Source organism: Oncorhynchus masou, chromosome 13 (assembly GCF_036934945.1).
Source record: "Oncorhynchus masou masou isolate Uvic2021 chromosome 13, UVic_Omas_1.1, whole genome shotgun sequence".
Classification (NCBI taxonomy): domain Eukaryota; kingdom Metazoa; phylum Chordata; class Actinopteri; order Salmoniformes; family Salmonidae; genus Oncorhynchus; species Oncorhynchus masou.
The window spans coordinates 28,197,650-28,225,024 of NC_088224.1; positions in this window are offsets into that span (position 1 = coordinate 28,197,650).

Below are 27,375 nucleotides of genomic sequence, written 5' to 3' on the forward strand. Positions count from 1 at the left end.
GTGGTTCAGGAGTGGTTCTGTTGGAGTGGTTCTCCTGGAGTGGTGGTCCTCGAGTGGTTCTTCTGGAGTGGTGGTTCAGGAGTGGTTCTGTTGGAGTGGTTCTGTTGGAGTGGTTCTGTTGGAGTGGTTCTGTTGGAGTGGTTCTTCTGCAGTGGTGGTCCTGGAGTGGTTCTTCTGGAGTGGTGGTTCAGGAGTGGTTCTGTTGGAGTGGTTCTGTTGGAGTGGTTCTTCTGGAGTGGTGGTCCTGGAGTGGTTCTGTTGGAGTCGTTTTCCTGGAGTGGTGGTTCAGGAGTGGTTCTACTGGAGTGGTGGTCCTGGAGTGGTTCTCCTGGAGTGGTGGTTCTGTTGGAGTGGTTCTGTTGGAGTGGTTCTGTTGGAGTGGTTCTGTTGGAGTGGTTCTCCTGGAGTGGTTCTGTTGGAGTGGTTCTCCTGGAGTGGTTCTGTTGGAGTGGTTCTCCTGGAGTGGTGGTCCTCGAGTGGTTCTTCTGGAGTGGTGGTTCAGGAGTGGTTCTGTTGGAGTGGTTCTGTTGGAGTGGTTCTCCTGGAGTGGTGGTCCTGACCCTGTACTGTAGGTCTCCCTAAGGGATGTCCAGTGGGTCTGATGGGACAGGGTCAGCCTGGCCCAGGTGTGTAATGGAACAACACCTCTCTAACATGGAGGGAGGGGGGCTGTGGCTGTGGCTGGACCTGGACCTGCAGCTGCTAAGGGAGTTGGCTGTGAGCTGCCCAGTTAAAGAACAGGTTGAAACAGTACCAGCTATGAAACACTAGGGAGCCTGCATTGTTTCCAACACCTTGCCAAGCCATCTGTGTCTCATAGTGGCAAGTCAACACCCGCTGCCAACACTGACACATGGACCACCTATTACTCTGCTATGTGTCAGAACACCGGTTCCAAAGCTCACTGGGAAACATTGGGATGGTCAGTTGAGGAGGGAGAGATGGAGAGAGAAAGAAAGACACAGAGAGAGAGAGAGAGAGAGAGAGAGAGGGGAAGAGAGAGAAATAAACTACTTCTAGAGATAGAGGTGTGGGGGAGTTAGAGTTGAGGGGGTGGAGAAGGAGAGAGGATATCCGGTCATTAATCCTGCTCCCTCGTTTAGGAACTTTGTGTTCTTTAATTTAGTGGAAAACGAGGCGATGGTGTGTGTGTGTGTGTGTGTGTGTGTGTGTGTGTGTGTGTGTGTGTGTGTGTGTGTGTGTGTGTGTGTGTGTGTGTGTGTGCGCGCAAGTGTATGTTAGTGATGCCGGGTTGACTCATACTCCGCGTTCTCCACGTTTATATCCACGGGGCGGGCGGGTTTAGGGTCATGAAATATGCTGTGGATGAAGGACAGGTGGGTTGAATAAAGAGAAAACAGTGCATTAAAAATCCATAACTGTATCATTCTTGTGCAATTCATATCTATAGGCTACAGTGAGGTTTTTCTTTCATTATTTTTTATCTGGTGTTAGTGTGTAGCCTAAGCTTCAGGGTCTAACTGTACACCTGCCAAGTACACGCCAACTGACAAATGCTTTTGGGAGCTTGGGCAGAAAAAGTTAACGTCGATCCACGTTGCAAAAAGTACGTCAGAGTTGAATTCAATAAGAGAAAAGCTGCGAAATGGAGAGGTGAAAATAAAGAGAGCGGAGGGCCAGAACAGTAGCCTAATGTTTGGGAAAGATTAGTTGAAGTGATAAAATAGGATTATAGCAGGTATGTTATGTGTGATAATTGTGAGGCGCTATGCAAATTCGACATCACAAGACAGGGACATCAACATGGCAACTCAAAGGAACTGTAGGCTACTGTTCAGATGGGTACTTACATGGAATAGTAGCCTGGCATCTGGACACTGACTGTAGGTCTACAACCTCTCCCATAGCCTTATTATTAACTCCTGCAGAATGGTGGGTGGGCAGGCGGGCACAAGAGGGCATACTGGCTGCCACCCAAAGTCTACAACGGCAGCAGAGGCAGGAGAGGTGGAGGAGAGTTAACCCAGAGGTTAACTATGTACCAGCAGGTTGGGAGCTTTTATTAGTGGAAGAGCAAATCAGTGAACAAGCCCTCAGCTCAGATAAAGTGAGTGAAACGAGGCCAGAGTGGAAACACTGGGGAACATGCCAAGATGCATTATTTTTTCATCGGCTAGTTGAAATAATAGAGCAATACCCCATTCTGTCAGGTGTGGGTTTGATTCTGTGGAGTCTGGAGTGGTGGTTCTGGAGTGGAGGTCCTGGAGTGGTGGTTCTGTAGTGGTTCAGGAGTGGTGGTTCTGGAGTGGTGGTCAAGAAGTGGTAGTCCTGGAGTGGTGGTTCTGTAGTGGTTCAGGAGTGGTGGTTCTGGAGTGGTAGTCAAGAAGTGGTAGTCCTGGAGTGGTGGTTCTGTAGTGGTTCAGGAGTGGTGGTTCTGGAGTGGTAGTCAAGAAGTGGTAGTCCTGGAGTGGGGGTTCTGTAGTGGTTCTGGAGTGATGGTTCAGGAGTGGTGGTCCTGGAGAGGTGGTTCTGTAGTGGTTCTGGAGTGATGGTTCAGGAGTGGTGGTCCTGGAGTGGTGGTTCTGTAGTGGTTCTGGAGTGATGGTTAAGGAGTGGTGGTTCTGTAGTGGTTCTGGAGTGGTGGTTCTGGGGTGGTGGTCCTGGAGTGGTTCTGTTGGAGTGGTTCTGTTGGAGTGGTTCTGTTGGAGTGGTTCTCCTGGAGTGGTGGTCCTGGAGTGGTTCTGTTGGAGTGGTTATGTTGGAGTGGTTCTGTTGGAGTGGTTCTTCTTGAGTGGTAGTCCTGGAGTGGTTCTTCTGCAGTGGTGGTCCTGGAGTGGTTCTGTTGGAGTGGTTCTCCTGGAGTGGTGGTCCTGGAGTGGTGGTTCAGGAGTGGTTCTGTTGGAGTGGTTCTGTTACAGTGGTTCTTCTGGAGTGGTTCTGCTGGAGTGGTGGTTCAGGAGTGGTTTTGTTGGAGTCGTTCTCCTGGAGTGGTGGTTCAGGAGTGGTTCTGTTGTAGTGGTTCTGTTGGAGGGGTTCTTCTGGAGTGGTGGTTCAGGAGTGGTTCTGTTGGAGTGGTTCTCCTGGAGTGGTGGTCCTCGAGTGGTTCTTCTGGAGTGGTGGTTCAGGAGTGGTTCTGTTGGAGTGGTTCTCTTGGAGTGGTTCTGTTGGAGTGGTTCTCCTGGAGTGGTGGTCCTCGAGTGGTTCTTCTGGAGTGGTGGTTCAGGAGTGGTTCTGTTGGAGTGGTTCTCCTGGAGTGGTGGTCCTGGAGTGGTGGTTCAGGAGTGGTTCTGTTGGAGTGGTTCTGTTACAGTGGTTCTTCTGGAGTGGTTCTGCTGGAGTGGTGGTTCAGGAGTGGTTCTGTTGGAGTCGTTCTCCTGGAGTGGTGGTTCAGGAGTGGTTCTGTTGTAGTGGTTCTGTTGGAGTGGTTCTTCTGGAGTGGTGGTTCAGGAGTGGTTCTGTTGGAGTGGTTCTCCTGGAGTGGTGGTTCAGGAGTGGTTCTGTTGGAGTGGTTCTGTTGGAGTGGTTCTCCTGGAGTGGTGGTCCTCGAGTGGTTCTTCTGGAGTGGTGGTTCAGGAGTGGTTCTGTTGGAGTGGTTCTCCTGGAGTGGTGGTCCTGACCCTGTACTGTAGGTCTCCCTAAGGGATGTCCAGTGGGTCTGATGGGACAGGGTCAGCCTGGCCCAGGTGTGTAATGGAACAACACCTCTCTAACATGGAGGGAGGGGGGCTGTGGCTGTGGCTGGACCTGGACCTGCAGCTGCTAAGGGATTTGGCTGTGAGCTGCCCAGTTAAAGAACAGGTTGAAACAGTACCAGCTATGAAACACTAGGGAGCCTGCATTGTTTTCAACACCTTGCCATCTGTGTCTCATAGTGAGAGAGTGAGTGAGTGAGTGAGAAAGTGTGAGAGAGAGAGAGAGAGAGAGAGAGAGAGAGAGAGAGAGAGAGAGAGAGAGATAACTACACTACTTATATGAACTCAACCTTTGGCAATCTCAATGTTCATCTCTTGTGTGGTTTATTTTTGCACAGACAGATCAAAAAGCTCTGTTCCCAATAAAGCTTCTGTTCAAACTAAAAAACTACTGGGTTCTACTATATAGTTTTCTGCCTCATCTTTCAAGCATCTCCCTCCCTACTTTCTTGCTCTCCTCTCGTTCTCCCACACTGCCAATCAGAGAGAGAGAGAGAGAGAGAGAGGGAGGGGGGGGGGTCTCCGGTCATTAATCCATCTCCCTGGTTTAGGCACATTGTGCTCTTTCATTTAGAGTAAAATGAGGCCATGGCGTGTGTGTGTGCGGGAGTGCGTCTGGGATCAGAGCTCTGCTCAATGATGTGGAGACAGTGAGAGAGAAGAATGGAGGGAGGAAGGGAGGGAAGGAGGGAGAGCAGCGGTGTCATGTCTAAAGCCCTCACTCCGGGGTGCTAGGCAGGGAGACACAGGGTGGTCCAAAGCTGCGGTGAACACCCCCAATCAGCACAGACAGGCACAGCAGGACTTACAGCTACATCACAGCACCATGACATACATCAGAGCTAAGGCTATGGGACATGATTAAAAGACTGATATTTAGGCAATGGACACTCGTGACACTCGTCTTTGATAGACACATTAATTGTTAACCCCTCTGTGTGTGTGTGTGTGTGTGTGTGTGTGTGTGTGTGTGTGTGTGTGTGTGTGTGTGTGTGTGTGTGTGTGTGTGTGTGTGTGTGTGTGTGTGTGTGTGTGTGTGTGTGTGTGTTCTTTCATCATTTCTTTTTACTGAATCCCTGCCTCTAAGTCTTTGTGAAGTTGACAGACAGATATTCTGGCAGGCCCTGGGTACGAACACTGTGTCCAATCAGCAATCTATTGCATGCTTGTGTGTATACATTTATCTGTCCTTAATCATTCATCTCTCCCTCCCTCCCTTTCTGTCTCTCTCTCCCTCTGACAGACAGATACCTATACACTGGCAGACAGAGGGGCAGATGGTGAGATGGAGGAAAGGATGGATGGAGGGCCACTGTAGGCTGCCTCAGGGTATAGATGACACACAGCTGGACACCTAGCCTGATACCCTGGGCTGCCTTGGCACAGCTTAATGTACCATGTGTGTGTGTGCTTGCATGTGCGTGTGTGTATGTGTGTGTGTGTGTGTGTTTGTGTGTGTGTGTGTGTGTGTGTGCGTGTGTGCGTGTGTGCGTGTGTGCGTGTGTGTGTGTGTGTGTGTGTGTGTGTGTGTGTGTGTGTGTGTGTGTGTGTGTGTGTGTGTGAGTGTGCATACATGCATGCATTTGTGCTTGTGTGAGTGATGAATGACGGTGTGATGTCTCTCTCAGTCCAAAATAACCCTGTCACAAGAATTTGCCGCTGTGCTCCTTCCAGGCATCTCGTGTGTTTTTGTCCCCAATGGCAATTGAAGACGCTGGTAAGGTCATGATCTATTACAAGGTATGTAGGCACAGTTAGAGACACAGTGCAGCTCTCTGTCTCCATAGAACAGTACTATAGTTACATGTATCTTAATACTACTGTTCTGTGAAAGACATACTATGCTTTTGTGGAAAAGGTAAAGGTATGCCATCATATACACCACATGACCAGCAGTATGTGGACACCTGATCGTTGAACATCCCATTCCAAAATCATGAGCATTAATATGGAGTTGGTCCCCCTCCTTTATCTAGCTGCTATAACAACTTCCACTCTTCTGGGAAGGCTTTCCACTAGATGTTGGAACATTGCTGCAGGGACTTACATCCATTCAGCCACAAGAGCGTTAGTGAGGTCAGTCACTGATGTTGGGCAATTAGGCCCGGCTCGCAGTAGACGTTCCAATTCATCCCAAATGTGTTTGATGGGGTTGAGGTCAGGGCTCTGTGCAGGCCACTCAAGTTTGTTTGGACCTCACTTTGTGCATGAGGGCATTGTCATGCTGAAACAGAAAAGGGCCTACCTCAAACTGTTGCCACAAAGTTGGAAGCACAGAATCATCTAGAGTGTCATTGTATGCTGTAATGTTAAGATTTCCCTTCACTGGAACTAAGGGGCCTAGCCTGAACCACGAAAAACAGTCCCAGACCATTATTCCTCCTCCACCAAACTTTACAGTTTGCACTATACACTGGGGTAGGTAGCGTTCTCCTGTCATCCGCCAAACCCAGATTTGCCCATCTGACTGCCAGATGTTGAAGCATGATTCATCACTCAAGATGAAATGCGTTTTGACTGCTCCAGAGTCCAATGGCATCGAGCTTTACACCACTCCAGCCGACACTTGGCATTGAGCATGGTGATCTTAAGCTTGTGTGCGGCTGCTCGGCCATGGAAACCCATTTCATGAAGCTCCATCTGAACAGTTCTTGTGCTGATGTTGCTTCCAGAGACAGTTTGGAACTCGTAGTGAGGGTTGCAAATGAAGACAAACAATTTTTAGGTGCTACACGCTTCAGCACTCGGTGGTCCTGTTCTGTGAGCTTGTGTCTCCTACCACTTTGGGGCTTAGCCGTTGTTGCTCCTAGACGTTTCCACTTCACAATAATAGCACTTACAGTAGACCGGGGCAGCTCTAGCAGGGCAGAAATGTGATGAACTGACTTGTTGGAAAGGTGGCATTCTATGACAATGCCAAGTTGAAAGTCACTGAGCTCTTCAGTAATGCCATTCTACTTTCAATGTTTGTCTATGGAGATTGCATGGCGGTGTGCTCAATTTTATACACCTGCCAGCAACGGGTGTGGCTGAAATAGCCAAATCCACTCATTTGAAGGAATGTCCACAAACGTTATATATATAGTGTATGATGTAGAACATTGCCTCAGCAAGTGTATTAGTGGTATCACCCAGCACATGTACTATATTAATGGTGTGTGTGTGTGCGTGCTCGTGCATGTGTATTAATGGTATCTCCCTTGGCCCATACCCCACAGCCCATTCCCTCTGAACCACACCAAAGAACAGGGATTCCTATCCATTGCGGCAGGGTGGGAAAAGTTCTCTGACATGTGCCACATCATATAATGGGGACATGTGTAAGTCATTACCCGAACACTACGGGCTGGTGGAGGAAGGGAGGGGGGAGACTTTCTCAGACAATACTTTTGTCTTGAAAACAGAGAGGCTCAGTTTTTAGACCAATCATCATCACCCCAATTCTAACACAACCCCCTTACATACACACACACTGTCACAGATATCACCAAAGGTGGCTCCCCTTCCTGTTCGGGTGGCGCACGGCGGTCGTCGTCGCCGGTCTACTAGCTGCCACCGATCCCTTTACCTTTTCGATTGGTTTTGTCTAATTGTTTTCACCTGTTCCTTGTTGGGGTTTTGGGGTTGGTATTATTTAAGTTAGATTAGCCCACTTGTGTTTGTGCGGCTTGTTGCTATGTACGTAAGAGGTGTATTGTTTATCGTTGGGTTTTCGCTGTCCGGGTTATTACCAGTGGTCCTTGGGTTGTGTTTGCGCCTGTGTTTTGGCTTCACCCAGTTGTACGTGTTCCTGGTTTTTGGCCATTAAAAGCGTTTTCCCCTTGAATCTTCTGCTCTCTGCGTCTGACTCCACACCCATCACTCTTCAAGCGTTACACACACACAACCCCCTTACACACACACCACCCTTACATACACACACACCACCCTTACATACACACACTCAACCCCCTTACACACACACCACCCTTACATACACACACACAACCCCCTTACACACACACCACCCTTACATACACACACACAACCCCCTAAACACACACACACAACCCCCTTACATACACACACAATCCCCTTACATACACACACAACCCCTTACATAAACACACACCACCCTCAGTCCTGTCAGAGGGGTCACACGGTGAGTTGACAGGACTGAAAGGTGTCAGTGAGACAGACAGTAAGACAGCCTCGGCTCTTTGTGACTGTGTTGTGTTTATGCATCACAGATCACAGTCCCACTTGGCTCTCAGTGGTATGGTGGCTTCAGAAAAGGAGCAGAGATAGAATACATAAAGACACAGAGCATCTGAAGACTGGACAGCATCTAGCTAAGACACCCTACCGCGTTCCACCCCCTGTCTCTGTTCATCTCTCTCGCTCTATTGCTCTCTCTCTAGTCCTCTCTGTTCCTCTCTCTGTTCATCTCTCTAACCCACGCTCTATTGCTCTCTCTCTCTAGTCCTCTCTGTTCCTCTCTCTGTTCATCTCTCTATCCCACACTATTGCTATCTCTCTAGTTCTCTCTGTTCATCTCTCTAACCCACGCTCTATTGCTCTCTTTCTCTCTAGTCCTCTCTGTTCCTCTCTCTGTTCATCTCTCTATCCCACACTATTGCTATCTCTCTAGTCCTCTCTGTTCATCTCTCTATCCCACACTATTGCTATCTCTCTAGTCCTCTCTGTTCATCTCTCTATCCCACACTCTATTGCTCTCTCTATTCCTCTGTTCTTCTCTGTTCCTGTATCTAACTCTCTCTCTGTCCATCTCTACTCCTCACTCTGTTACTCTCTCTATTCCTCTATTCCTCTCTGTTCCTTTATCTAACTCTCTCCCTGTCCGTCTCTCTACTCCTCTCTCTACTCCTCTCTCTGTTCCTCGCTCTGTTCCTCTCTTTGTCTATTCAATTCTCTATCCCTCTTTGTACCACTCTGTTCCTCTCTCTGTTCCTCTCTGTCCTTCTCTATTCGTCTCTCTCTTCCTCTGTGTCACTCTCTTTCGCTCTCTCAATTTCAACTCAATTTCAATTTAAGGGCATCATTGGAATGGGAAACATATGTTAACATGAACAAAGCAAGTTTATTAGATAATTTTTAAAAAGTAAAATAAACAAAAATGTATAGTCAACATTACACTCACAAAAGCTCCAAAAGAATAAAGACATTTCAAATGTCATATTGTGCAAATAGTTAAAGTACAAAAGGAAAAATAAATAAATGTAAATATGGGTTGTATTTACAATGGTGTTTGTTCTTCACTGGTTGCCTTTTTCTTGTGGCAACAGGTCACAAATCTTCCTGCTGTGATGGCACACTGGCACACTGGTATTTCACCCTGTAGAGCTTAGGAGGTTAGGAAGTGCAGCTCAGTTTCCACCTCATTTTGTGGACAGTGTGCACATAGCCTGTCTTCTCTTGAGAGCCATGGCAGAATCTGTGCAGAATATCTAGGTGCTGCTGGAGGCCCCATAAAACATAAAAGCCTGATAGATGTAGCTAGCTACAGTGGCAAGAAAAAGTATGTGAACCGTTTGAAAATACCTGTATTTCTACATAAATTGGTCATGAATTTTGATCTGATCTTCATCTAGGTCACAACAATAGACTAACAAAGTCTGCTTAAACTAATAACACACAAACAATTATACATTTTCATGTCTTTATTGAACACAGTGTAAAGATTCACAGTGCAGGGTGGAAAAAGTATGTGAACCCTTGAATTTAATAACTGGTTGACCCTCCTTTGGCAGCAATAACCTCAACCAAACATTTCCTGTCATTGCGGATCAGACTTGCACAATGGTCAGGAGGGATTTTGGACCATTCCTCTTTACAAAACTTTTCAAGTTCAGCAATATTCTTGGAATGTCTGGTGTGAACTGCTCACTTGAGGTCATGCCACAGCATCTCAATCTGGTTGAGGTCAGGACTCTGACTGGGCCACTACAGAATACATATTTTCTTCTGTTGAAGCCATTCTGTTGTTGATTTACTTCTTTATTTTGGGCCGTTGTTCTGTTGCATCACCCAACTTCTATTGAGCTCCAATTGGGTGACAGCCTAACATTCTCCTGCAACTTGTCTTGATAAACGTGGGAAATAATATTTCTGTCGATGATATCAAGCAGTCCAGTACCTGAGGGAACAAAGCAGCCACAAACCATTTAAAATAATAATAATATTTAACTAAAGGCAAGTCAGTTAAGAACAAACGGCCGACCAAAAGGGAAAAGGCCTCCTGCGTGGAGGGATTAAAAATACAAATTTAATAAAAATATAGGACAAAACACACATCATGACAAGAGAGACAACACAAGACTAAATAAAGATCGACCTAAGAGAACAATATAGCATGGCAGCATAGTAGCAACACAACATGACAACAACATGGTAGCAACACAACATGGCAGCAGCACAAGACGGTAGCAGCACAAAACATGGTACAAGCAACATTGGGCACAGACAACAGCACAAAGGGCAAGAAGGTAGAGACAACAATGCATCATGCAAAGCAGCCACAACTGTCAGTAAGATTGTCCATGATTGAGTTTTTGAATTAAACTGTCCAGTTTGAGCGTTTGATAAAACTGTCCAGTTTGAGTGTTTTTGCAGCTCATTCCAGTTGCTAGCTACAGCGAACTGAAAAGATGAGCGACCCAGGGTGTGTGTGCTTTGGGGACCTTTAACACAATGTGACTGACAGAACAGGTGTTGTATGTGGAGGATGAGGGCTGCAGTAGAACCACGAAGCTCCCTCCACCATACTTTACAGTTGGGATTAAGTTTTGATGTTGGTGTGATGTGCCTTTTTTTCTCCACACATAGTGTTGTGTGTTCCTTCCAAACAACTCAACAGTAGTTTCACAGAATATTTTGCCAGTAGCGCTGGAACATACAGGTGCACTTTTGCAAACTTTAGACGTGCAGCAATGGTTTTTTGGACAGCAGTGGTTTCTTCCGTGGTGTCCTCCCATGAACACCATTCTTGTTTAGTGTTTTACATACTGTAGACTCGTCAACAGAGATATTAGCATGTTCCAGAGATTTCTGTAAGTCTTTAGCTGACATTCTAGGATTCTTCTTAACCTCATTGAGCATTCTGCGCTGTGCTCTTGCAGTCATCTGTGCAGGACGGCCACTCCTAGAGAGTAGCAACAGTGCTGAACTTTCTCTGTTTATATACAATTCGTCTTACCATGGACTGATGAACATTAAGGCTTTTACAGATACTTTTGTAACCCTTTCCAGCTTTATGCAAGTCAAAAATTCTTAATATTTAGTTCGAGGCATGTTTCCCATCAGGCAATGCTTCTTTGTGAACTCAAATTTTGTGAGTATTTTTTATAGGGCAAGGCAGCTCTAACCAACATCTCCAATCCAGGTTAGCTGACTCCTGACTCAAATTAGCTTTTCGAGAAATCATGTTTAAATTATGTTTAAATGTTGTGTTCAATATAGACAAGAACAATACAATAATTTGTGTGTTATTAGTTCAAGCACACTGGGATTGTGTCAGCGTCAGTGGTGTATAGGTGAGGACGGAGTCAAACGCAGGAAACAGAACTGAGTAAAAATAACGTACTTTACTCTGGGAAAATAAACAGTACAATAACAAACCCTAACACGCAAGACTACCACATAACAGGAACAATCACGCACAACACATAATGGGAAACAGAGGGTTAAATAGGGAAATAATAATAACTTAATGGGAACCAGGTGTGTACAATCAAGACATAACAAATGGAAAACAGAAACATGGAACGGTGGCAGCTAGAAAGCCGGTGACGACGAGCACCGAACGCCGCCCAAACAAGGAAAGGCACCAACTTTGGCGGAAGTCGTGACAGTTTGTCTATTGTTGTGACTTAGATCTAGATCAGATCAAATTTAATGAACAATTTATGCAGGTAAATTTATCCAGGTAATTCCAAAGGGGTCACACACTTTTTCTTGCCACTGTATATGTTGAAGAGGATGGGGCTTAAGCTGCATCCCTGTCTCACCCCACGGCCCTCAATTGTAAGGGCATGGGAATTTATTGGCATGGGAAACATATGTTTACATTGCTGAAGCAAATAGAATAGACAATAAACAAAAGAGAAATAAACAAGGAAAACCTTAGTAAACAAGTAGTTGAAGTATGAAAGGGAAAATAAATAAACAGATAAATATGGGTTGTATTAAAAATGTTGCATGTGCTCCACTAGTTGCCCTTTGCTCATGTCAACGGGCCACACATATTGCTGCTGTGACTGCACACTGCGGTATTCCACGTAACAGATTTGAGAGTTTATCAATGTTTGATTTGTTTTCAAATTCTTTGTGACTCTGTTTGATCTGTGGGAAAGATGTGTCTCTAATGTGGTCATACATTTGGCAGGAGGTTAGGAAGTGCAGCTCAGTTTCCACCTAATTTTGTGGGCAGTGAGCACATAGCCTGTCTTCTCTTGAGAGCCAGGTCTGCCTATGGCGGCCTCTCTCAACGGCAAGGCTATGCTCACCGAGTCTGTACACAGGAAAAGCTTTCCTTCATTTTGGGTCAAATAAAATGTTATTGGTCACATACACATGGGTAGCAGATGTTATTAATGTGAGTGTAGCAAAATTCTTGTGCTTCTAGTTCCGACAGTGCAGTAATATCTAACAAGTAATCTAACAATTTCACAACTATTACCTTATACACACAAGTGTAAAGGGATGAATAAGAATATGTACATATAAATATATGGATGAGTGATGGCCATGCGGCATAGGCAAGATGTAGTAGATGGAATAGAGTACAGTATATACATATGAGATGAGTAGGGTAGGTTATGTAAACATGATATAAAATGGCATTGTTTAAAGTGACTAGTGATAGATTTATTACATTCAATTATTAAAGTGGCTCGAGATTTGAGTCTGTATGTTGGCAGCAGCCACTCAATGTTAGTGATGGCTGTTTAACAGTCTGATGGCCTTGAGATAGCTGTTTTTCAGTATCTCAGTCCAGCTTTAATGCACCTGTACTGACCTCACCTTCTGGATGATAGCAGGGTGAACAGGCAGTGGCCCGGGTGGTTGTTGTCCTTGATCATCTTTTTGGCCTTCCTGTGACATTGGGTGCTGTAGGCGTCCTGGAGGGCAGGTAGTTTGCCCCTGCTGACGTGTTGTGCAGACCGCACTACCCTCTGAAGAGTCTTACTGTTGTGGGTGGCGCAGTTGCCGTACCAGGCTGTGATACAGGATGCTCTCAATGGTGCATCTTTAAAGGTTTGTAAGTGTTTTCGGTAACAAACCACATTTCTTCAGCCTCCTGAGGTTGAAGAGGCGCTGTTGAGCCTTCTTCACCATGCTGTCTGTGTGGGTGGATTTCAGATTGTCCATGATGTGTTAGCCGAGGAACTTAAAACCTCCCACCTTCTCCACTACTGTCCCGCGAATGTGGATAGGGGACTGCTCCCTCTGCTGTTTCCTGAAGTCCATGATCATCTCCTTTGTTTTGTTAACATTGAGTGTGAGGTTATTTTTAATTTTAAGACTAAGATGGCGCCGACAGAGATGGTCGCTTCGCGTTCTTAGGAAACTATGCAGTATTTAGTTTTTTAATGTATTATTTCTTACATTGTTACCCCAGGAAATCTTAAGTCTTATTACATGCAGACGGGAAGAACGACTGGATATGAGAGCAGTGTCAACTTACCAACATTACGACCAGGAATAGGACTTTCCCTAAGCGGATCCTCTGTTTGGACCACCACCCAGGACCATGGATTTAACCCCAGTGTCCGATCTAAAACAACGGCGCCGCTGAAGGGGCAGACAGAGCGGCCTCCTGGTCAGGCTCCGTAGACGTGCACATCGCTCACCGTTCCCGAGTATGCTACTCGCCAATGTCCAGTCTCTTGACAACAAGGTAGACGAAATTCGAGCATGGGTTGCCTCCCAGAGAGATATCAGAGATTGTAGCATTCTCTGTTTCACGGAAACATGGCTCACTCGGGATATGTTATCAGAGTCGGTACAGCCACCCGGTTTCTTTATGCATCGCGCCGACAGAAACAAACATCCCTCTGGTAAGAAGAAGGGTGGGGTTGTATGCCTTATGATTAACAATTTGTTGTGTAATGATAACAACATACAGGAACTCAAGTCCTTTTATTTACCTGACCTAGAATTCCTTACAATCAAGTGCCAACCGCATTATCTACGAGGAGAATTATCTTTGATTATAATCACAGCTGTGTATATTGTGACGACCCTCCCACTCTGTCTGCCGTATTCTCTCTTTGTTCTTGTTTCCTTATTAGGATGCCGGTGTCGGAGTTGGGAGGGTCGTCACCTATATGGGAAACAGGAGTCCCAGGATAAATACACCACTTCCCCATTTATGGAGGAGACTCTCTCCATGCAGACACCTTTATAGATTTTGTTGTGTATCTTGGTGGTTTTTGGTTGTTTGCTTTGGCACCATTCAACACCCTGCATTATCACATTCATGCATGCAAAACACTCACTTACACTACTGTTTACACACACCATTGTATATTGTACTTAGTTTACTTTATTTAATAAAAAATATTTTTTGTTACTCCTTATCTCCACGTTGTTTCCCTTTTGTTATGGTTCGTGACAATATCCCCCACAAGCCAACGCCTCGACGGCCCTGAAAGAACTTCACTGGACTCTATGTAAACTGGAAACTATATATCCTGAGGCTGCATTCAATGTAGCTGGGTATTTTAACAAGGCTAATCTGAAAACAAGGCTCCTTAAATTTGATCAGCATATGGAATGCGCGACTCAAGCTGGTAGCATTCTGGATCATTGCTACTGTAACTTCCGCGACGCTTACAAAGCCCTCCCCCTTCCAGCAGGACAATGACCATAAGCATGCTGCTGAAGCAACACTCGAGTGGTTTAAGGGGAAACATTTAAATGTTTTGGAATGGCCTAGTCAAAGCCCAGACCTCAATCCAACTGAGACTTAAAGATTGCTGTGCAGCAGTGTAACCCATCCAACTTGAAGGAGCTGTAGCAGTTTTGCCTTGAAGAATGGGGAAAAATCCCAGGGGCTGGATGTGACAAGGGGGGGGGGGGACAGTTATGCACGCTCAAGATTTCTGTTTTTTTTTGTCTTATATCTTGTTTGTTTCACAATAAAAAAAATATTTTGCATCTTCAATGTGGTAGACATGTTGTGTAAATCAAATGATACAAATCCCACAAAAATCTATTTTAATTCCAGGTTGTAAGGCAATAAAATAGGAAAAATGCCAAGGGGGTGAATACTTTCACGAGCCACTGTATCTGTCTGTTCCTCTGTATCATCCCCTTGTCAGCATTGACATCGTTATTTTCCCCCTGTCCAGATGCTGTCCTTGTCCTGTTTCATGTCCATTGTTCATTAAATGTGCAGTCCCTGTACTTGCTTCTCATCTCCCAGCGTCTCTCCCTCTCTCTGCATGGGAAACATATGTCTACATTGCCAAAGAACATGGAATAGACAATAAACAAAATGGAAATAAACAAGGGATATACTAGTAAACATAACACTCACAAAAGTTTTAAAATAATATATATATATATATAGACATTTCAAATATTATATTATTGGCTATGGCGGTCTCTCAATAGTAAGGATATGCTTACTGAGTCTGTCCATAGAAAAAGCTTTCCTTCATTTTAGGTCAGTCATGGTGGTCAGGTGTTCTGCCACTGTGTACTCTCTGTTTCGTGCCAGATACCATTCCAGTTTGCGCTGTTTTTTGGTTGATTCTTTCCACTCTCTCCCTCTCTCTCTCTCTCTCTCTGTCTCTCGGTCTGTCTCTTTTTCTGTCTCTGTCTCTCTATCTCTCTGTGTCTCTGTCTCTGTCTCTCTCTCTGTGTCTCTTTCACTCTCTCTGCCTCTCTGTTTATTTGTCTCTCACTCTCCCTCCCTCCCTCCCCTAGAGATGTGTGGAGCTCTGGTAAGACCACCACTCTGGAGCTATACAGTCAGTCATCCAGGCTCCAGACCCTCTCAGAGCTCTCCCTCTTCCCTGATTATAGTGACCAGATAGACATAGAAACCACTTGGAGATGTTCTGTCTGTCTCCAACATGTCCATCCAACGATCCAGTCATAGCATAGCCTACACTTTTAAAGGAGCCAAAAAAAGTGTAGTAGGTCTAACAAGGGGATGGAACTCACAAAGGCTTAGTCACCACAGTGCAAGGCAATCAAATATGAATTATATAGTCGCCATTGTGTGGGTTCTGTTGTTTGGCACTGCGGCTGCCCTCACTTTCACTCTCTCTCGTCTCTCACTCAATCGCTCTGTATGCCTTGGTGGAGGTGGTAGCAGTGGTAGTGTGGGCAGTAGGAGGCAGTGGATTCCTGGGCTAGGGGGAGGGGAGAGAGGGGGAGGAGGGGGGAGGTGATGTGAGCCTGCCTGGGCAGACTGCTAGGAGCCAGACATGGAGCTCCGATTATAGTGGCAGGAGACCGCATACACACACGCACACACCGCAGTGAGACGTTGCCAACCCAGCCTGCCCGTCAATCATATCGCAGGGCTCCTTGGTGGCGCCCTGCTGCTCTATTCCTCCATCCTCTTGTTCTTCTGTCCCCGGGGTCCCCTCCCTAGGAGACAGCCATATTAGAGGTCTCCGACAAGTACAGCCAGACAGCTGTAATTGGACTAGTAGATGCAGGCCTTTAACTGTATAATGCAGTTCTATTCGCATTGTGAATAGTGTCATTTCATGAACGGATCATCTACCTCTGGCTTCCCCCATTCAGAAGCCCCACTGTCCACCACACCCACACACCCCGGCATAGTAGCTAGTCATGTATGTGCCCTTTCTCCACCCTGTGGTTTCTCTCCACTGCCCTGTGGTGTCTGCTATCCCTCCATCCATCCAACCCGCTAGACCCCCAGCCATTCCGGCCTCTCTCTAGTTAGCATGCTGGCGGTCGCTCCCTCTCGCCGCCGTGGCACTGGCACACAAGGTCACAGGAGAGAGAAGGTCACAAAAGTGCACTGGGGCGAGACAGAGGGAGAGAGAGAGAAGGAGAGAAGAAGCAAAGAGAAAGAGAGGGAGAGAGAGAAAGAGGGAGAGAGATAAACAGAGTTATTGAGAGCGAGAGAAAGCGGCAGGGAGAGAGCGAGACAGAGAGGGAGAGAGGCTGTATGAGCATTCAGTGTTTCCTTCTCAGCGTCATCCGTAAATATTTCAGCTCCTCCAGCTGCTTGATGTTGGATCAAATCACCAGAGAGCTAAGCCCCCTCTCCCTCCTCCCGTCTCTCTCCCTCCTCCTCCCATCTCTCCCTCCTCCTCCCATCTCTCTCCCTCCTCCTCCCATCTCTCTCCCTCCTCCCGTCTCTCTCCCTCCTCCCGCCTCTCCTGCCTCCCCCTCCTCCTACCGTCTCTCTTCTGCCTCCCATCTCTCTCCTGCCTCCCGTCTTGCTCGTCCTCCACTCCCCCCTCTCCCCTCCCTTTGGGACGAAGCGTCTCATCCTTTCCTCCTCACTTATTCATGTGTTTATTTATTATTTCATCCCTTGCTCCGTCTGAAGCAATGAGGAGAGGAAAGGAGAAGGGAGAGGAGTCGCCGAGTTGTGAGAACAGTCATTAATTCACTAAAGCTCCCCTTGTTCTTCTCCCCACCCCTCTCTCCATCTCGGTCTTTCTTTTCCTCGCTCTCATTCACTCATTCCCTCATTCTCTCTGCCCCGCCTCTATCTCTCGTTCATCAATCTCAGTCTTTCTCCCCTCCATCTCCCCTGCTCTCCCTCCACCTCCCCTGCCTGCCTGTTGGTGAGGGATAGATAGCTTGGCCATGTTCACAGTGTTCTGAAGGCTGGTATCTGCTGGTCAAACTCCTCCTGGTTGGACTCCTGGTAGGCCCTGAAAACATCCATAAGAGATCAGGAACCCTGGAGAGCCTCTCTCTGAAGGGGGGAAATGTGCTCTCTATTTCTCTTTCCTTCTCTCTTCTTTCCACCAGTCTCCTCCAACTTCTCTTTTTACCTCCAACTCTCTCTCTCTCTACTCCTCTCCAATGTTGCTCTTGCAGTCCTCTCCCCTGTTTCTCTCTGCCACATATTTTCAGAACTGAACTGAAATTGGTCCCAGAAGAATTATTTTGGGGGGGGGGAGTGGTGAAAGGACACAGAGTCCTGTTCACTGAGACTGACTGTTACAGTCTCTCTCGTGTGTGTGTGTGTGTGTGTGTCTGTCTGTGCATGTGAGACGGTTACAACCGAGGTCATCCGAGTCCACAGAGTGCTGAATGGCGTTCGAAACATTCCAATGATAAAAGCAGATGCATCAAAGGACATCACTATCAGAGAGAGACTGAGGTTAATATCAATTTGTTGTCAGACGTTTATAACATGCAGCTTGATAAAGAAGTTATGCAGAGTACAGTAGTAAGACACAGGAATGCTCATGGAAAAAGAGAACATTCAACACATTGAGAAAGAGTGATAACTTTTCCCTCTCACACAGGATGGTTTCAGATTAGTCTAACCTGGTCACAGAGGAGGACAATCTTTCAATGTCTGGGAAGTGAAAGGGAGGACCTTCCTGTAAAACCCACTAAGGTTTTATTTGTAAGACATTCTGTTTGTGTCAAGGCTCAGGAGAAGACTCAGATGCGGACAGTATCGAAGTAACAAAAATGTATTACAAAAACAAGGGGGCAGGCAGAGGTCAGTAATCCAGAGCAGAGTCCGAAAGGTACAGAACGACAGGCAGGTATAAATACACTGGGGATAATGAGGAAGATGGGTGACACCTGGAGGGCGGGTGGAGACAAGCACAAAGACAGGTGAAACAGATCAGGGTGTGACAGTTTGATTCTTACAAATCAATCAAATGTTTGTCTTAATTCAATAGGTTCACTTTCCCTTTTTCAAAATGCTCAATGCCTATAAATAAAGGCTATGTCATGTTAAAATCCACCAGAGAACAATCGCTTGGATTATTGAAGCGTTTCACATTTTTTCTGTGATTTTCTACTTTTCCTTATATTCCCTCAATGCATACTCCTCGCATCCCTCGTCTCCTTCACAAAACCAATTAGAGGGAGGGAACTCTGGCTTTCTCATCCAATGGGTTTTGAGAAGGATACGAGGAGAGACAAGAGAGGACATGAGGAGTATGTAATTAATAATAAAAAATAAAAAATGTAACCTCTCTTTAACTAGGCAAGTCAATTAAGAACAAATTCTTATTTACAGCGACGGCTATTCAAGAGGCAAAAGGCCTGCGGGAATGGTGGCTGGAATAAAAAAATATATAATGTAGGACAAAACACACATGACAAGAGACACCCCAACACAACATAAAGAGATACCTAAGATAACACAGCATGGTAGCAGCACAACATGGTAGCAGCACAACATGGTACTAACAACAGCACAAAGAGCAAGAAGGGAGAGACAATAATACATCACACAAAGCAGCCACAACTGTCAGTAAGAGTGTACATGATTGAGTGTTTGAATGAAGAGATGGAGATAAAACTGTCCAGATTGAGTGTTTTTTGTAGCTCCTTCCAGACGCTAGCAGCAGCCAAGTGAAAAGAGGACCTTTAACAGAATGTGACTGGCAGAGCAGGTGTTTTATATGGAGGATGAGGGTTGCAGTAGGTATCTCAGATAGGGAGGGTTGAGGCCTAAGAGGGTTTTATAGATAAGCATCAACCTGTGGGACTTGCGTCGGCTGTACTGAGATGGTCAGTTTAAGAGGAGTATTGAGTGTAGTGATGTGTATTATAAGGAGCGCTGATGGCCGAATTGTAAATAACATCTAGCTGCTCGAGAGCACCCTTACCTGCATATCTATAAATTACATCTTCATAATCTAGCATGGGTGGGAGGGCACTAAATCTGGGGGAAGGGCCAGCTGAGTATAAGGCTGTATCATCTGCATATAAATGGATGAGAGAGCTTCCTACTGCCTGAAATATGTTAATATAAATTGAGAAGAGCGTGGGGCCTAGGATCGAGCTTTGGGGTACTCCCTTGGTGACAGGCAGTGGCTGAGACAGCAGATGTTCTGCCTTTACGCACTGCACTCTTTGACAGAGGTAGTTTGCAAACCAGACCAAAGACCTCTCAGAAACACCAACCCTCCTTAGCTGACTCACAAGAATGAAATGGTCTACCATATTAAGATATTTGTCCAGGTCAATAAAATTGCAGCACAACATTGCTTAGAATTAAGGGAAATGGTGACCTTTAAGGTTGCAATGACACATCGATAACCTGAGTGAAAACCAGATTGCATACAAGAGATAAAACAAAAGACATCAAGAAAGCCAGTCAGTTGATTATTGACACTTTTTTCTAACACTTTTGATAAACAGGGCGAGATAGACATTGCCCTATAACAGTTAGGATCAGCTTGATCTCCCTTTTCCCCAGATGTTTTTTAGGGTCAAGTTTAGCACCTCAGACTCAGTGTCCACCTGCAGGGATAATCTGTGTAGTGGGGCAGGAGAAAAAGAGGGAGGAGCATCGGGGCTAGTTGCATCAGAAGATCTGGGTGATGAGGAAGTTTTGGACGGGCAAGGAGGCATGGCTGAGTCAAATAGGAATCCTGACTTAATGAAGTGGTGATTAAAGAGTTCAGTCATACACTGCTTGTCAGTAGCAAACACATGATCAACATTAAGGGACATGGACAGTTAGTTGTGAGGCAGAGAGTTTATTCTCCAGGTCTTTCACCGTTTTCCAGAACTTCTTGGGGCTAGACGCATAGAGAGAGAACTCCTCCTTAAATTAACTAACTTTGGCCTTCCAGATAGCCTGAGTGAACTTGTTTCTCATTTGCCTGAACGACAGCCAGTCAGCCTGAGTATTTGTGTGCCAAGCCTTTCGCCAAATGGTGTTCTTGAGGTGGAGTAACTCTGCCAGATCACAGTCGAACCAGGGGCTGAACCTGTTTTTAATTCTCATTTTCTTTATGGGACATGCTTGTTAACAATACCACTTTGAAAAGAGTTTTCAAAAATAAGAAGGTTCAAGCATCTTTGACAGGGGATCAAGCTCATTCAATTTCATTTTACAGAGGCCAGGCCAGGTCATGAAGGAAGGCTTGCTCATTAAAAAATGTCATCAAGTGTCTATGACAAATTAGGACAGGTTGTTTAAATGAGCAGCCATTACGGTGGGGGTTTAAACACGTCCCAGTTTAGGTCACGTATGTAGCAGGACAAATTCAAATTTAGTGTAGGATTCCAGGAAAGAGCTTAGAGTAGGTAGGGTACAGTCCAGTGCTGATGGTGGACAAATACACCCAGCAACAGTCAACAAATAGCTACGTGAAAGCTTAATATTTAAAACCAGCAAATTACACTTGGTGGAGACAACCAAGCTCTGAAGGTGTTCCTTGGTAAAGATTTCCACTCCACCACATTTGGAAGATTTGTCTTGCTGATAAAGTTAATAACCAGAAAGTTTAGCATCATTATTCAGAACACTCTTTCTTAATAACCATGTCTCAGTAATGACCAACACATCTTAATTTGATCTGTGAACTCACACTTTCAATTGATACATTTTAGGTAATAAGCTTTTAGTGCTAATATGCAGAAAACCCAGACTTTTACGAGAGCAGAAATTAGTCAGAATTGGGGCTAACAACAGTACAACGGGTAGGGAGTAGATGCACATTTCGAGGTATAATCAGCAGTAATAGAATCAGGGCACGACAAAGGACAGGGAGACAATTGAATTTTTATGACAATTGAATGTGCGTCAGATGGCAACAAGATCATATTGTACAGCAATGTCATCAGGTAACATGAATACAATTTGGATACAATTTGGCGAGAGGTGATTAGAATAGGATGGGAGGCCAAGAGTCTATGGAAACGAGTCGCAAAAGAGAGTGTGGGAATAAACATTGTCTGCCCCACGGTCGGGCGGGTAAACGAGCAAGTTCATAGTCAACAAAGGGCGCAGGAGTCATGGAGCAAGCAGCATAAAGTTCAAAGAGACAATCGCCCCAACAAAATAACGTGAGAGAGTAGCCCTCTATCAGTCCAGTCCAGAGAGAGTAGGAGATAAGATAACTAGCAGAGGCTTGCTGTTTATTTAATTAAAGCATTTCTGAGTAAAGCTCACATAATAAGCTTCACAAGTTAATTAGCCCACATAAAATTCAGATCAGTCCAAAGTCTGCGGTGTGTGTGTGTGTGTGTGTGTGTGCTGAAGGTGAGTGAAATTTCAGGAGTGTGGGGGTGTGTGGTGGGGGTACCTGTACTAGACAGGGGGAGAGAGGCCAGGACAGACGGGGAGCAGATCACAAGGTGGGATCCAAGCAGCAGTGCAGCAGGTAATGGAAGTAGGTGTCACACCCGCTTGGGAGAATCTGAGTAGGAGAGGAGGTGTTCAACCTCACCAGATAAAAATGTCTGTAGGGAAAAGCTTAACAAAAAACGTTGGACGAAGATAAAACCAAGACTAAAAATGTCCAAAGCCAGATGAAACAGCAATTGAAGTAAAGAGCAAAAAGGTCAACGGCAACGTATATTCCCTTCTTTCTGATATCATGAGTTAATTTGCAACTTGTGTGTGTAAGGTCCAGGGAACCTTAATATGGCCTCCGTTAATGTAGTCTCGTCTGGGCAATTCTCCTGAGTCCTGGCCCCTTGTCCCTAGTCTGGAGGTTATGTATGTGAGCGGAGATACTATGAGGTTGTGAATGGGTTGTGTGTGGATTATGTATTGGTTGTGTGTGTGAGATCAGGGTGTCTCTGGGCTCCCAGGTGCTAGCGGGGCCTGTCTCGGTTATTAATGACAGCGATAGACCGGACATCACACACTCCATCACCCTATACCTAACACACACACATAGACACACACACACACGCACAAACAACCACACATACACGCACACACACAGTCCATTACCCTGTGCCTTGCACACCACCAGCTCATCTACCACACTGACATCCCTTTACCACCACCTTGGGATTGGAGAGAGGTAGGGAGAAGAAGGAGGGAGGGAGGGTTAGGTGAGAGAGGAAGGGATGGGTGAGGAGAGGGAGAAGGTGTAGAGCAGTGGAAGAGATGAGTGAACAGAGAGAGAGAAGGATGAGGGGAAAAGAGGAAGAGAGAGATGAATGAAGGAGAAAATGAAAAGAAAATGAAAGAGGGGTAGAGAAGAATGATCGTTTATCATCCTAGACTGTGGACTCACGATCACAAAATAATAACCCGACGGGTTGGGGAGGCTCAGTCAGCTTCTAGCCCAGAAAATTATAGGAGGATGATGTGGATAGCTAGAACAGCTGAGAGAAAGAGGGAAAGAGAGAGAGAGAGAAAGAGGGGGGTGGAGAAGTGGAGAGTGGGAGACAAGGAGAGAGGGGGAAGATGAGGAGAGAGAGAGAGAGAGAGAGAGAGAGAGAGAGAGAGAGAGAGAGAGAAACCGACAGTGGCTGAGCAGACCAACTTCAGTATAGCAACACAACAAAATAATTTAGAATGTAGAAACACTGAACCATAGTCGGAGAAAAACTCTACTAATTCACAGATAAAGGGAACAGTATGTGTTTCAGAGGGAGCCAATGACATTCCACGTCTGGCTCTTAAGGCATAAGCAGTGGGACTTAGAGGTGAAGGACAGACGGACAGATGGAAGGAGGGAAAGAAAGGAGGACAGAGTTTTCTTCCTGCTTTAAGAAGCCCACAGCTCTGGATGTGTGTCCTTCACTCATCTCCCACAGGACTATGATCACAACACCATCTCTCCTCCCTCTCTCCCTCCTCCACCCCCCCTCTCTCTCTCCACCCCCTCTCTCATTAAAACACTGTGCCTCAATTGCTAATTAAAGCCCACTTGAAAGTCTTAAAAGTCAGACTCAGATTGATTCAATTTGCATTTCTGAACAGGGAACATTGCCTGAAAGGATTCATATATGGGCTGAAACTGCCTCTTCCTGACATGTTCTGTTTAGTTCTTGCCTGTTGTTAGATGAAGACAACACGCGTCCCATACTAAATCAGCCTCTTTCTCTTTCTCTCTCTCTCTCGCTCTCTCTTTCTCTTTTACTTACATGCACGTTCACACACTTATGTGTGCACACACATGTACGATATGGCTCCTTCCTTAACTCATCAATGCAATTCAGCTTGTAAAAAAATAAAGGTCCCCTTAAATTTAAAACACACTCCTACTACACACATACAGTTACTGGCAGACAGCCACATTTCTGTGGAACATGACAGAGGTACAATAGAAAGGAGAGAACGAATATATGAGAGAGCGAGATAATGAAAGAGAGAAATAATGAGAGAGTGAGATAAATCCTGTTAAGGCTCGGGACAATACTGCCCCCTTTGGATGAATTGCGTGCCCATAGTAAACTGAAAAATAATCTGTCCAAAATTGCTAATATATGCATATAATAATTATTATTGAATAGAAAACACTCTAAAGCTTCTAAAACCGTTTGAATTATGTCTGTATGTATAGCAGAACTCACAGGGCAGCCAATCTCCCAAACTAGTTTTCTCATCCAGAAAGTTGGGCCAACTTTGACGTCATCGCCCCCACCCTTCCCAACCATCTATGGATCTGGGAACAGTTTCTATGTCTTCCGCGAGTTGTCCTCTATCAGTAGAGCGTTTAATTGTGCAAATCCCGCGAGCTTTGACCCTTTGGCAGGCAAAATTGTGAGTGTCGCAAGAAAATAGATGCGCGTTCGGGTGCAAATTGTACACAGTCATTCCTCCGTTCCAGATTGTCTGAGAGGAATTGCTTTTGTCCGGTTGAATCGGCAATTGTTTTGTACGTTAATAACATCCTAAAGCTTGATTCTGCACTTAGTTTGACCAGATTAGTCGACATATAATATGTAATTTTGAAGTTTTGATGCACAACTGTTCGGGACCAGAAGTCATTTTGGATGCATTTCAGCTGGAACTTGAAGCATATGCTAATACAAAGACACACGACTTGAAACCAAATAATGTTTTGGGTAAGTATGACTCCTTCCACTACATTCTGATCGAAGACCATCAAAGGTAAGGGAATATTTCTGTTGTAATTTTGTGTTTCTGTTGACTCCAACATAGCGGAGAAATATTGCTTATGTCTGAGCGCCGTCTCAGATTATTGAATAGTAAACGATTTCTGTAACGTTAAAAAGAAATGTGACAAAGCGATTGCATTAAAAAGCAGTGTATCTTTCTAACTATATGTAGAACATGTATATTTAGTCAAAGTTTATGATGTGTATTGCTGTTATCTGGCGTTATCTGGCGTAGCTATCTATAATTTCTCTGGACATTTTTTTGCATTTTCTGAACATGGCGTCAATGTAAACGGAGATTTATGGATATAAATTGCATATTATTGAAAAAAACATAAATGTACTGTGTAACATGTCCTATTACTGTGATCTGATGAAGATTTTCAAAAGGTTAGTGAATTATTTTTCTTTTAATCCTGCGTTTGTGATTGCATCTTTTGTTCGACAAAATGGCTACATATCGTCTGTGTCTTTATGGTGGTTTGACATACATATGTGCTATGTTTTCGCCGTAAAACATTTTAGAAATCTGACTCGCTGGGTAGATGAACAAGGTGTTTATCTTTCATTTGTGCTATTGGACTTGTTAATGTGTGGAGGTTAAATATTTCTAAGAATATTTTTGCATTCTGTGCGCCACTTTTTGAGTTGAGGGGGTGGGGGGGGGTGCCCTTGGGGAACGTGTAGTGTGAACACGATAATGAGAGAGACTGACATTGTCTTTCTTTAATGAAACATTCTCATTTCATTAAAACCTCACCAACACCACTTAAAATAAAACACCAAAATATGTCCTGTACTGTATACATGTACCATACTCAATGTGTCCTCTGCCCCACGATAGAAAACAACAATAACCAAAACCTCACAACCGTATATCCAAAACATCTACCCCAGCTATACATATAGACCCCCCAACACACCATATCTCCTGAAACATCTCCACACTGTCGTTTTATGGAACTCGAATTACACCCTAAGCTGGGCAGAGACCATCCCATTAAATAATAGTAAATGGTCTGTTATCCCCCCACCTTTGACCCTGTTCCTCCTTGTTAGCCAAATAACCAACAGAAAATTCAACAAAACACATTTGGCCTTCTCCTTATTTGAATACCTGTACCCCATTATAAACATCCCAACAGTAAAAACCACCCCCAACCTCTCATACAGACATTGCAACAGAGACATTAATTAATGGCATTAACCTGGCGCACACAGAAAACACATGTAAAACACATCTTTCATAACACAGAAAGGACACCCCTGCCTGACTCCTGATTCAACCCATGCCAACAAGCTGCTAGTGGCCAGGGCTCCATGTAGAACCCTCTACTGGAGGTCCCCTGCCCTCCTTTGTACTGGGGGTTTGTAGAGCACCCTCCATCTAAAATCCACCATACCCTCCGCCCCACATACCCCCTGCCACTTATGTGCCTTCACTCCTGTTAGCCTCCTAATGTTCCTCACCTTAATGCAGAGGTTGTAGAGGGCTTTACCTCCCGCCCCTGAAACTCCCACGGGCTCAGAGTGTTAAAATCTAACAAGTCCTCCAGACCGCCTTGCCAGTCCCTAGTCTCTGCCGTCACCTGCAGTGGCGGAAACATTGGTGGCCCCTCCATCTTTGGCCGCTCAAACACTCCCCTTACCGGCTCAGACAGTGCCTCCTGGACCTCCCCCAGGAATCTCTCCAGCAGCCTAAGAGGCGTTATTCCTGTTTGTTGTGCCAGGACTTCCTGGATTTTCCACCACTCCTCTCCCAGCAGTCGCAGGTCACCCGCTGCCATCAGTTGCCTCTGCAGGGTGGCCGACTGAGCCGATCTCAAAGGGATGGCTGGGTTGTGGAAGATAGGCTCCTCCCATATCCACAGCCCAGGCTCCACACCCCCTTATCGTGTGGGCCTTTGCACCTGCCAGGCCCTCAGCACTGCAAAGTACAAGTCTGAGAGGCCTGCTGTACTCAGCCTCTCCAGCTTCATGAGGTAAAGCTGTCGGTCCAACCCTAATCCACCAGCTCTCCTCATCAGCACGCATGCTGGTTCCCTCCAGCCAACATCAGTATGGTACAGCAGTCTCTGAACTGCCTTTAGTCGGAATGCAGCCACCCTGCTCTCCAGTTCCACTAGGTCCCGTCCTCCTTCGTGGACGGTCATGTACAACACTGCCTCCCTCAGCCAGTGATGGTCTGACCAGAAAAAGTCCCCCAGCTTGTGTTGCAGGTCTGAGAGCAGACCAGCGGGGGGTTGAGGACAGTCAGTTTATGCCACAGGGAAGATGCCACCAGGTTGTTGATTATCATCACCCTCCCTCTATATGACACTTGGGACAGGAGCCACCTCCACCTGGCCAGTCTTGACACCACTGCCTGTGACAGCCGCTCCCAGTTCTCCCTGACCCATCTCTCTGAGCCCAGGTACACCGCCAACATTTTAAGCCCTTCACAACCCCACTGCAACCCCCCTGGAAGCAGTGGAAGGGCACTATCCCCCCATAACAGAGCTTTGCTCTTTCCCCAGTTTACCTGAGCTGATGAAGCTCCCTCGTACACCTTCAGACTAGTCTCTAGTGACTGCATATCCTGACCATTCCTGACCATCACAGAAACGTAATCTGCATATGCTGACACTGCTATGCCTGTCCACACACCCATGCCTGTCCAGCACACTCCCTACAGTCTCCTGTGTAGAAGGCCCAAAAAAGGCTCAAA